Source organism: Callorhinchus milii, unplaced genomic scaffold (assembly GCF_018977255.1).
Source record: "Callorhinchus milii isolate IMCB2004 unplaced genomic scaffold, IMCB_Cmil_1.0 Scaffold14, whole genome shotgun sequence".
NCBI classification, from domain to species: Eukaryota; Metazoa; Chordata; class Chondrichthyes; order Chimaeriformes; family Callorhinchidae; genus Callorhinchus; species Callorhinchus milii.
In genome coordinates this window covers 13,269,355-13,279,552 of record NW_024704755.1, presented here as the reverse complement: position 1 = coordinate 13,279,552, position 10,198 = coordinate 13,269,355, and the positions used below count along the sequence as shown (strand labels likewise).

The following is a 10,198-nucleotide window of genomic DNA, read 5'->3' as shown; positions in this document are numbered from 1 at the left end:
AACTGTCCAGCGCCTTGGGACGTCCTCCCGACATGAAAGGCGCTCTATAAATGGAATCTTGTTGTTGTTAAAGAGGTTCTGTTACTTTCAGTTTTCCTTTTCTTGTTGTTAAGTGCAATGCGACCACATGTTTCCTGATTTCCAAGTAGCTCTAGTTAGTCGCTTACATCCTGTCGTGGTTTTTTGCTGTTAAATGATGTCTGTTGCCTTTTACAGTCGTTTAAGGACATTTGAATGACAAACTCTCTCTCTCTGGAGAGGCCATCCAGAGGAAGGGGCACTGTCTTGAAATTAGAGTTATAACAGAGTCACTTTATAACTCTGTTACAACGTGATGTTTTGGAACCAAAAAATCCTTGGAAAAATGCCCGTCGGTACCTCTTCTGGGTCACCAGGTCACCACAGAGGTCACCTCCGGTGTGGATTGGCCAGCTTACGTGCACTCACGGTTGCAATGGACCGCGGTTCCGGCAACTCAGGAGACCCACCTTGTACATTTGTCTTAAGGACGTGATAAGGCGCTACATCAAGTGCAAGGATTATTAGTAGTAGTATCGCATGCACTCTATTGAGGCACTTAGTGATAACATCGCACTGTGTAAGTGGGTTAGAGAACTTCTGACCACACAGAGATTTGTAGAATTAAGGCTTGTTCTGCCATAGAGATAGATCGAGGGGTAGATAGATGCTTACTTGAGAAGCAAAAGGTTTCAAGGGGAATCGCAGAAACAACAACATGCATTTATATAGCAGCCTTTACGTAGGATAACATCTCAGAGCACTGTATTGTGGTGGGGTTGGATGCCGAGCTGGGGGGAGGGAGAGGTCAAAGAGGTAGGTTTCCAGGTGGGATTTAAAGATAAAGAGGGGAGCGAGGCGCAGGGATAGAGGCAGGAGGTTCCAGAGGTTATGGATGTAGTGGTTGAAGGCACGGCCACTGATGGTGGCATGGAAGACCTGTGGGATGTGCAGCTGGCCTGCGTTAATTGAGCGAAGGAGATGGGCAGAGGCGTGGGGTATGAGCAGGTCAGAGGGGATAAGGAGGTATGAACTGACCGAGGAGCTCAGAAAGGCAGGGAAATGGGATGACAATTGTAGTTTGTGAATAGTCAATGCAGACTGCATCAGTGATTAGAAAAGCAACTAAAGGAGGTTTTATATGCAGTACATTGCTTTCCAAACCGAAACCAACAGGCAAATTCGTCATATTTTCTGTCCTTTTAGGAAGCACCATTTACAGTTATTTTCTATTGTACCTACAAGAGATGACACCCTGAGAAGTTCATAATTCAATCATCCCATTTTGTCTCGGTTAACAGCACCATGTGGCGATGGCATAATCTACATCCTTTGAGTTACAGCAGACGTAGCTATAAATGGAAGAAACATTTTTGCTGTAACCATTTTGAGCTGCTTTAATTTGCAAAATTCTCAAGGAAATCAATGTTGTTTGGAATGGTTGCTGCCTCATGATTGTGCTTTGTGCCTCTGTGAAAACGATGCTCTTTTCAATTGCCCAGATCGAAAGGCAATAGTGACTCAAGTTCATTTGGCAGAAGGCGAAATGAGCAAACCAACCATTCTTTTGCTCTGATTATCAGACCTTGTACATGCAATGCCCTGAATTTTCTCAGCCTGGACTCACTGAGACTATAACATTGTCCCCCTCTCCCCTTGATGATGCACGCCAGCGGGCAAAACCATGCCTCACTGACCACCACCACCCTCCATCTGGGAGTCCTCAATATTCGCTCCCTTCCTCACTTTGTGCGAGTCCTGTAGCTCAGTGGGTAGAGCACTCGCTTTGCAAGCGAGAGACCTGAGTTCAACTCCAGGCAGAGGGCGAAACCTTGGGCAAGTTTCCCTACTCCACACAGAGCCTAATAATAATCCCTCCAAAACTAAAAACAATAATAAATTGGTCATTTTCAATCTACGACTACTTGTGGGACATTGCTATGCGCAATTGGCTGCCGCATTCGCCCACAAATATAGTCATTTCACTTTACAGTATATTCTGTGAAGCGCTTTGGGACGTCCTCTCGACGTGAAAAGCGCTATATCAAATGCAAAGATTATTATTATTATTATTATTTGTTCCAAGGTCCATCTCAAAGCCTAACTCTTTGACCACACTTTCGGTTATCTTTCCCCCACCCACACTCAGCTCCCACCCCCAGCTCAGTTGCCAAACCAGGAGTGTCCAGCACCTTGGGACACCTTCTTAATGTGAAAGGAGCTGTATAGATGTAAGTTTGTAACATATTGATGACATAAACCACAGAAAACCAAATTAGTGTCTTTCAACTGTTTGGCTTGAACACTCCTGTTTCCAGTCAATCACGTGATTTAAACTTATGTGTGATGTAGTTTTTTTAAGCTGCCACTAGATGGAGAAACTATTCATATCACTTTGAGGCGAACGTAACTGCAGAACTTCAAGTTGCACGTTTAAGTGTTTCTGCGTTTTCATACGTTTTCTTTTATTTAATGTTCAGGCTTGGAAATGCACTGAAATCTGAACCAAATTGAGCGCGACAGCGAAAGACGCCGGGAATTAGCCTAGCAACGAGTAATGAGTAACTGTTGATTAAAACAAGCAGGGTGTTCCAATGCCAGTATTTGTATCAAACCTCTGGCTTTCAGTTTCATTTGCCACCAAAGACATCCTTGCCAGGAGCTGGTACGTGTGTGACTTCTTGTGAGTTCTTTTTTTTTAACATTTGTTCAATATAACCGAACAACATTTGCTATAGCACATGTCGGTCGGAAACAAAATTCAGCTTATTGTTCGTAACTCAAAATTCTGGGTTGGATTATTCCCAGATAAGGCACTGATAAGAATTTACCTGCTCTGCCAACCTGTATCCTAAACAAATCTGATAATTTCCGCAGTGTATTTTACAATCCCATTTTCCAGATTATTTGGCTGTAATTGACAATGCCCAATTCAAACCTCAACTCATTAAAAGTCCGCTTCGTTCCGTAACTCCAGTAGAGTTGCCCGCCCCAGTTCCCTCCTCTTAAAACTATTTCCTTGCAGTTGGCATTGGAGGCTTGCAGAGTTTTTGTTCGCTCGTCGAAAGTCATAAGGTGAACCACAGATAGATATCGTACAGAATTGAACTTGAACGTTTCTAAACATGTGCGTTGTTTGTGCGTTTGAACCACATTTTGAAGTCAAGGATTATTTTTTGTTTCGGTCAAGCTTCTCTGTCGAATTGACCAACCTTCCTGGTTTAGCTTGAATGCAGAAAAATGTGCATAAACGTTGCTCGATTGTGTTCTTTGTCCTCTTGCATTGGTTTGAAAACCTGAGGCTATTTTGCATGCAGGATTTCCTTTCGTTTTGCAAAGATAGGAGCGGGGTAGGTTTGATTGCTCTCTTTTCATGATCTTATGCATGTTATACATAACTACAGGGACCCGCCACCCTCTTTCCTCAGCAAACCCCAGCCTGCTTCGTGTATCCCACCCTGTCCTGTAGCTCGGTGGTTAGAGCACTCGCCTCGCAAGCGAGAGACTTTGGTTCGATTTCTGGCAGGGCGAAACCTTGGGCAAGTTTCCTTATTCCACAGGCCTGATAATAATCGAGGGATTGAAAACGATTGAAAAAAAATGTTTCCCCTCCACACCCATCATGGGTGTCATCCCCTTTTTTACACAGCAAGCTGTTTGGATCTGGAATGCATTGCCTGAAATGGGGGTGCAAGCCGATTTGATAACAGCTTTTAAGAGAGAAGTAGATAATTATTCGGGGAGGACAAGTTTGCAGGGCTATGGGGAGAACAGGGGATTGAATTGGTTAGCTCTTTTCAAAGAGCCGGCACAGACACAATGGGCCGAATGACCTCCTTCTGTGCTGTATAATTCTATGATTCTATATAAAGTAAAGGCTCAGCCTTTAACAATGTATATACTATTTTCTGTGTTACACTGGTAGACTTGAGGTAGTAAGGCATTGCAATACTTGTACTAAAATATGACCAACAAGAAGAAGGGCACAGTGGCAAATCCTCCTCCGAAATCCTAGGTTCTTAGTATAATGGTAACAGCCTTTCTTCCCCCTCAGGTCAGCTGTTGAAATTTACTGTGTTCATTAATAATAATAATAATAATAATCCTTGCATTTGATATAGCGCTTTTCACGTTGGGAGGACGTCCCAAAGCGCTTCACAGAACACACTCTAAAGTGAATTGACTGTATGTTTGTGGGCGAACGCGGCAGCCAATTGTGCACAGCAATATCCCACAAACATTCGTGGATCGAAAATGACCAATTTATTATTGTTTTTGGTTTTGGAGGGATTATTATTAGGTGTGTGGAATAAGGAAACTTGCCCAAGGTTTCGCCCTCTGCCTGGAATTGAACTCCAGTCTCTCGCTTGCAAAGTGAGTGCTCTAACCACTGAACTACAGGACGCATTGGAATGGTTCAAGAGTTAAATTGGTCATTGACCTGTTTTCAACTGTTATCAATATCACTTAATTTGCATAATTAATTTGCTGGATGCAAACTGACTCCCATATTCCCTGCAAAATTCACAGTCGCTGGACTTTACAGTAAATCCTGTGAAGCGCTTTGAGGCGCTTCATGCTTCAAAAATTGGTTATGTCAACGGGGACGATTTTCAATTCTCTCTCCTCTCTCTCTCTTGTGTTCTTTCTTATTCTCCCTTGCCAATTCTCCGATTCCCATCTGGTGGTGAACCAGTCAGTGCTTGTTGTTTGTGGGCAAACGCATATATTTGCTCTCTGTGACGGTGCTTTCTTTATTTCGCTTGGTTTTGGAGTTCAGCTCTGACAACACCACCACCAACAACAAGATTACATTTGTATAGCGCCTTTCACGTCGGGAAGACGTCCCAAGGCGCTGGACAGCGTACAGCATTTCAGACCCGGGTTGGGGTGGGGGAAGGGAGTGGAAGGGAATATGAAAATGCTCAGATTGCAGCTAAACCTCAGCACAGGGCAGATGGGTTTACAATAGTTACCCTTACACAAGGTATGGGTAGCTTTGTTCTACCTGAGTGGCTTCCCTGCACACACCACCTCATTCTCCTCAACTTCCAATTGTACAATTCAAAGGCGGGAACCCGAGGCAGATTCTGTTCCGGTCGGTGTTGTGTCTCAGACTAGGAGTTATCCATCCATTGCAGGAAGAGATTCAAAGCCTCTTCCCAAGCGATATCCCTCTTCTGGCATTCAGGAAGGGGTTGTCCAGATATTGTCCACAATAGGGGTTAGGTCAATCCTTGCTTGTCAAAAGGCGCTATATTAAATATATCGAATTATTGTATTATTTATTTTATTGGATTTTATATACATTGCCATTAAAAATCATAGTATGGAGGTGTTAATAATAATAATCCTTGCATTTGATACAGCGCTTTTCATGTCTTCTAGATGTCTCTTCACAGAATATACTGTAAAGTGAATTGATTGTATATTTTGTGGGAGAAACATAATGTACAGTACCCTGGTTTGTATCCTGCTGGAGTGTTGACTACAGTTAGGGTGCCCTGTTATTAAATTAAATTTAGAAGCCATGGGAGACATGCAATGAGGATTCACTCAAATTCAACTATCTCGAGGTAGATCACAGATAATAGACCAGACAGGAAATAAGCTGTAAATGACACAGCAGAGAGTTGAGGGGAGAAATGAACAAAATAAGTGATCTTGTCACAAGGGGACACCTGGGTGCATCTGGATCAAAAGTAAATGTCCTGTGTTATGCTGGAGTGAACCTGTATAACTTCAGCCACTGGGCAATGTGCTCAATGCAGTCCCCACTTGGGCTGGGATGTTGCGTATGATGGAAGCTGGTCGGCCACTGCTGTCCAGTTCATTGTGGGGTCCTGTAGCTCAGTTGTTCAAGCACTCGCCTCACAAGCGAGAGGACCAGAGTTCGATTCCTGGGCAGGGCGAAACATTAGACAAGTTTCCTTACCCGCACGCCTCTGTTTACCTAGCAGTAAAATAGGAACCTGTTTTTTTAGTCGATCGACCGATCACTTTCCTCGAGGTAATAATCCCTTAAAAAAAGTAAATAAAATAATAATTTGGACACTCAATCTACGACTGTTTGTGGGACACTGCTGTGCACAATTGGCTGCTTCGTTTTGCCCACAAATATACAGTCAATTCACTTTTGATACCTTTGTCAAATGCACCCGCATTATTCCATCCTCTCCCAGAAATGGGGGCCAGAGATTTGTGACTGTTCTCAGTGAGAAGTTTGATTTACACCCGAAGGCTACGGTCACAAAGGTGCATAGCCCCTCACCTCAACCATCACCCTCGGCTCGGGGTTGGGCTCCGCCACTGTTAAGCGCTCGGAGACGCAGTCCAGCGTGAAATGCAAGTTGTTGTTGTTGAAGGCAGCCCAGTCTTTAAAATAAACTTACAGACTAACAGCTTCAAAATTACAGCTGGATTTAAAGATTTGCCAAAGTCTAGATTCTCATAAAAAAAACTACCTAAATAGAGTAAATCTAGACCCAGGGGGAATTTTCTTCTCATCCACTGCTCGGGTTGGGTGATAATCACATTTGAATACAATGGTAAACAACCAATAGGTTCTGTCACATGAGTTAACTCCAGGCTTGCTATCGCGCCTGTGAACGAGTCTGTTCCAAACGTATCAGAAAACGCTTTTTTTCTTTTCAGTCTATCTGTCCAGCGCTCTGAGGGTGTTATGTCAATGCAAGTTGCTATTGTGGTTCAGATTGCTATTTAGAGAGTTAAGACAGTAGTTTTTGGGGGTGTTGTTATCATTATTTGCTCAAAATGAAATCTGGAAAGTACCAGAAACTGGTCAAGCAGGAATTGGAATCCACATTCTTCACACAATTATGGTTTTTGTTTATGTGTATCCGGATGATTCAGAGTTGGTAATTTCACCTCTCTGAGTCAGATGTTGTGGGTTCAAATCCCCCTTCGGGACTTGAGCCCACATTGCCTGAGATGACACTCTCATGCAGTGCTGGGGATGTGTGGTGTTGTCGGTGGTGCCGTTCTTCGGTTGAAACAATAACTGAGGGTCCCGTCTCCCTGTTCAGGTGGATGTTGAAATCCCACAGTGGTATTCGAAAATAGAAGGGAGTTTCTCTTGGTGTCCTGGCCAACAAATCCCCCAAATAAAATCGGTCACTCACTCCATAGTTGTTGGTGGGACATTGCTGCGCGCAACTGGCTGTCGTTGGTTTAACGTCTCATCTAAAGTACGGCACCTCTGACAATGGAGCGCTCCCCAGTGCACCGTGAGCTTAAGGATCACAAATTTAAAATGATTCCTTTTGAAAACGAATAAGAATTTGGTCACTCAATCGATGACCGTTTGTGGGACGCTGTTGTGCGCAATTGGCTGCCTTTGCAATTGGCTGCCGTGTTTCGCCCACAAAATACACGGTCAATTCACTTTACAGTATATTCTGTGAAGCGCTTTGAGACGTCTAGAAGACGTGATAAGGCGCTATATTAAATGCAAGGATTATTGTTATTATTATTATAAAGTCACCAACACCCGGTATGAACCCACGACCTTGTATCCATGTTTCAGGGCATCCAGAATCTGGCAACATTTGAATCATCTTTATTTGAAGCCAGTTTTGTGTAACAAAACTAAGACCGCATTCAACAATTTGCCGAAATGTGGACTCTCTGAAATACTAAGAAAATAGACTCAGGTGGGATTTCTCTCTATGTTTCTATACATTTCTCTTCATCAGTGATAATAATAATATAATATTTGATATAGCGCCTTATCACATCGTCTATACGTTTCAACGCACTTCACAGAATATACTGTAAAGTGAATTGACTGGGTGAACTGTATGGTGGGGGAGTGAGAATGTCAAACAAGAACAACAACAACATTACATTTGTAAAGCGTCTTTCACTTCGGGAGGATGTCCCAAGGCGCTGGGATGTCAGAGTGGGGATAACATGGTGAATGCAATGAAGAGGACACATGAGGAATATAGTTCCAATTTGTAGTCAGCCACAACATTGAGCACTGTAATTATATAAGAGATTGCTAGTATTTGCTTAGGATTAAGCTAAAAGGTCGGGTAGTCAATGGACCCCAATGAAGAAATAACTTGTGCTTAGAAACAACTTGTGCNTTTTTTTAAGGAGGACTGCTGCAAAGGCTTTGGCAGGATGCTGGGATCTGTGAAACATCATCATCTATGGAAACGTCTTCCGGGCGCACTTCGTTTACAAGACTGTTATGAGGAACATTGAAGGTGTTCAACAGACTGTTTATATTACAGAGTTTCTATCTAGACTGATCATAACAATAGTAATCCTTGTGTTTGATATACATAACCCCGAACATGTTGAAAGTTCAGTTTTCTGTGAAGTGTGAAGTTGTCTGGGTCTGTGTATTTGTGTGAGGGGCACTATATAAATGTGAGTTGTTGTTGATATTTTCATTGTTGAAGGACGGCACCTCTGACAGCACACCCCCAGCACAGCACTGGACGGTCAGTTTAGACTATAAATGAGTTCCCAGCTCCGATTTGGGGCTTGAACCCATAACCCGACTCGAAGGATATTACCAACTGAGACAGACTGGCACGCTTTAAAGTTACTTTAGAGTTACCTATAGTTGAAAGTGTAGTGACTATTAAGTAGGGGAATGCTGAATGTGTAGGATGAATGACCAGATGAAATCTGTGAATTCAGAATCAATGGGCAGGGATCGTTTTGGTTGGATGCAGTGACATTCCCAAATAACATCTCATCCTGTGCTCAAAGTTGCCACGACAGGGGGTATGATAAGGTGCATGTTCTATTGTTGCTTTCTCTGTGGAACTTGAGCGAGAATCATTATTATTATTTATTGTAGAGATGTACATACTAATAATAATCCTTGCATTTGATGCAACACCTTATCACGTCGTTGTGACGTCTTAAAGCGCTTCACAGAATAGACTGCAAAGTGAATTGACTGTATATTTTGTGGACGAAACGCGGCAGCCAATTGCGCACAGCAGCGTCCCCACAAACAGTGGTGGATTTTAAAATAAAGTAAAATAAGGTAACGGGAAATAAATAATATATAACAACTTGCGTTTACAGTAAGAATAACAACAACAGCATTACATTTGTATAGTGCCTTTCACGTCGGGAGGACGTCCCAAGGCGCAGCATTTAAATAGTAAATATAGTAATATAATGATATAGTAAAATATAGTATGTAATATAGTAAAATATAGTAGACAATAATATAGTAAAATATAGTAGATAATAATATAGTAACATATAGATAATAATATAGTAACATATAGTAGACAATAATACAGTAAAATATAGTAGATAATATAGTAACATATAGATAATAATAGTAAAATATAGATGATAACATAGTAAAATATAGATAATAATATAGTAAAATGTAGATAATAATATAGTAACATACAGATAATAATATAGTAAAAAATAGATAATAATATAGTAAAATATAGATAATAATATGGTAACATATAGATGATAATATAGTAACATATAGTATAGAGTATAGTAAAGTATAGTAGACAATAATATAGTAGAATAAAGGAAGAAAGACAATTGTTACCAAAAGCGACGAGTATTTAGGCATTTATTTATTACGCAGATATATTGAGGGATGGGATTTCCCCAACACTGTGCTGAGGGGGGAGGGGGGGGTGAGGGGGGGGTGAGGGGGGAGGAGGAGGGGGTGAGGGGGGAGGAGGAGGGGGTGAGGGGGTGAGGAGGGACGGAGGGGGTGAGGGGGGGGGAGGGGGGAGGGGGGAGGGAGGAGGGGGGTGAGGGGGGTGAGGGGGGAGGGGGGGAGGGGGGGGGGGGGGGAGGGGGGTGAGGGGGGGAGGAGGGGGTGAGGGAACTACAGGACGCATTGGAATGGTTCAAGAGTTAAATTGGTCATTGACCTGTTTTCAACTGTTATCAATATCACTTAATTTGCATAATTAATTTGCTGGATGCAAACTGACTCCCATATTCCCTGCAAAATTCACAGTCGCTGGACTTTACAGTAAATCCTGTGAAGCGCTTTGAGGCGCTTCATGCTTCAAAAATTGGTTATGTCAACGGGGACGATTTTCAATTCTCTCTCCTCTCTCTCTCTTGTGTTCTTTCTTATTCTCCCTTGCCAATTCTCCGATTCCCATCTGGTGGTGAACCAGTCAGTGCTTGTTGTTTGTGGGCA

General features: G+C 42.5%; 1 long non-coding RNA gene across 1 annotated transcript; it reads left to right on the top strand.

The window, feature by feature from the left end:
• The first annotated feature begins 2,654 nt into the window (after window positions 1-2,654).
• On the top strand, window positions 2,655-8,401 carry LOC121850161. Its single transcript, XR_006085480.1, has 3 exons — window positions 2,655-2,701; window positions 7,565-7,691; window positions 8,140-8,401. It is a non-coding gene; the product is annotated as an uncharacterized LOC121850161 (long non-coding RNA).
• Window positions 8,402-10,198: the final 1,797 nt, after the last annotated feature.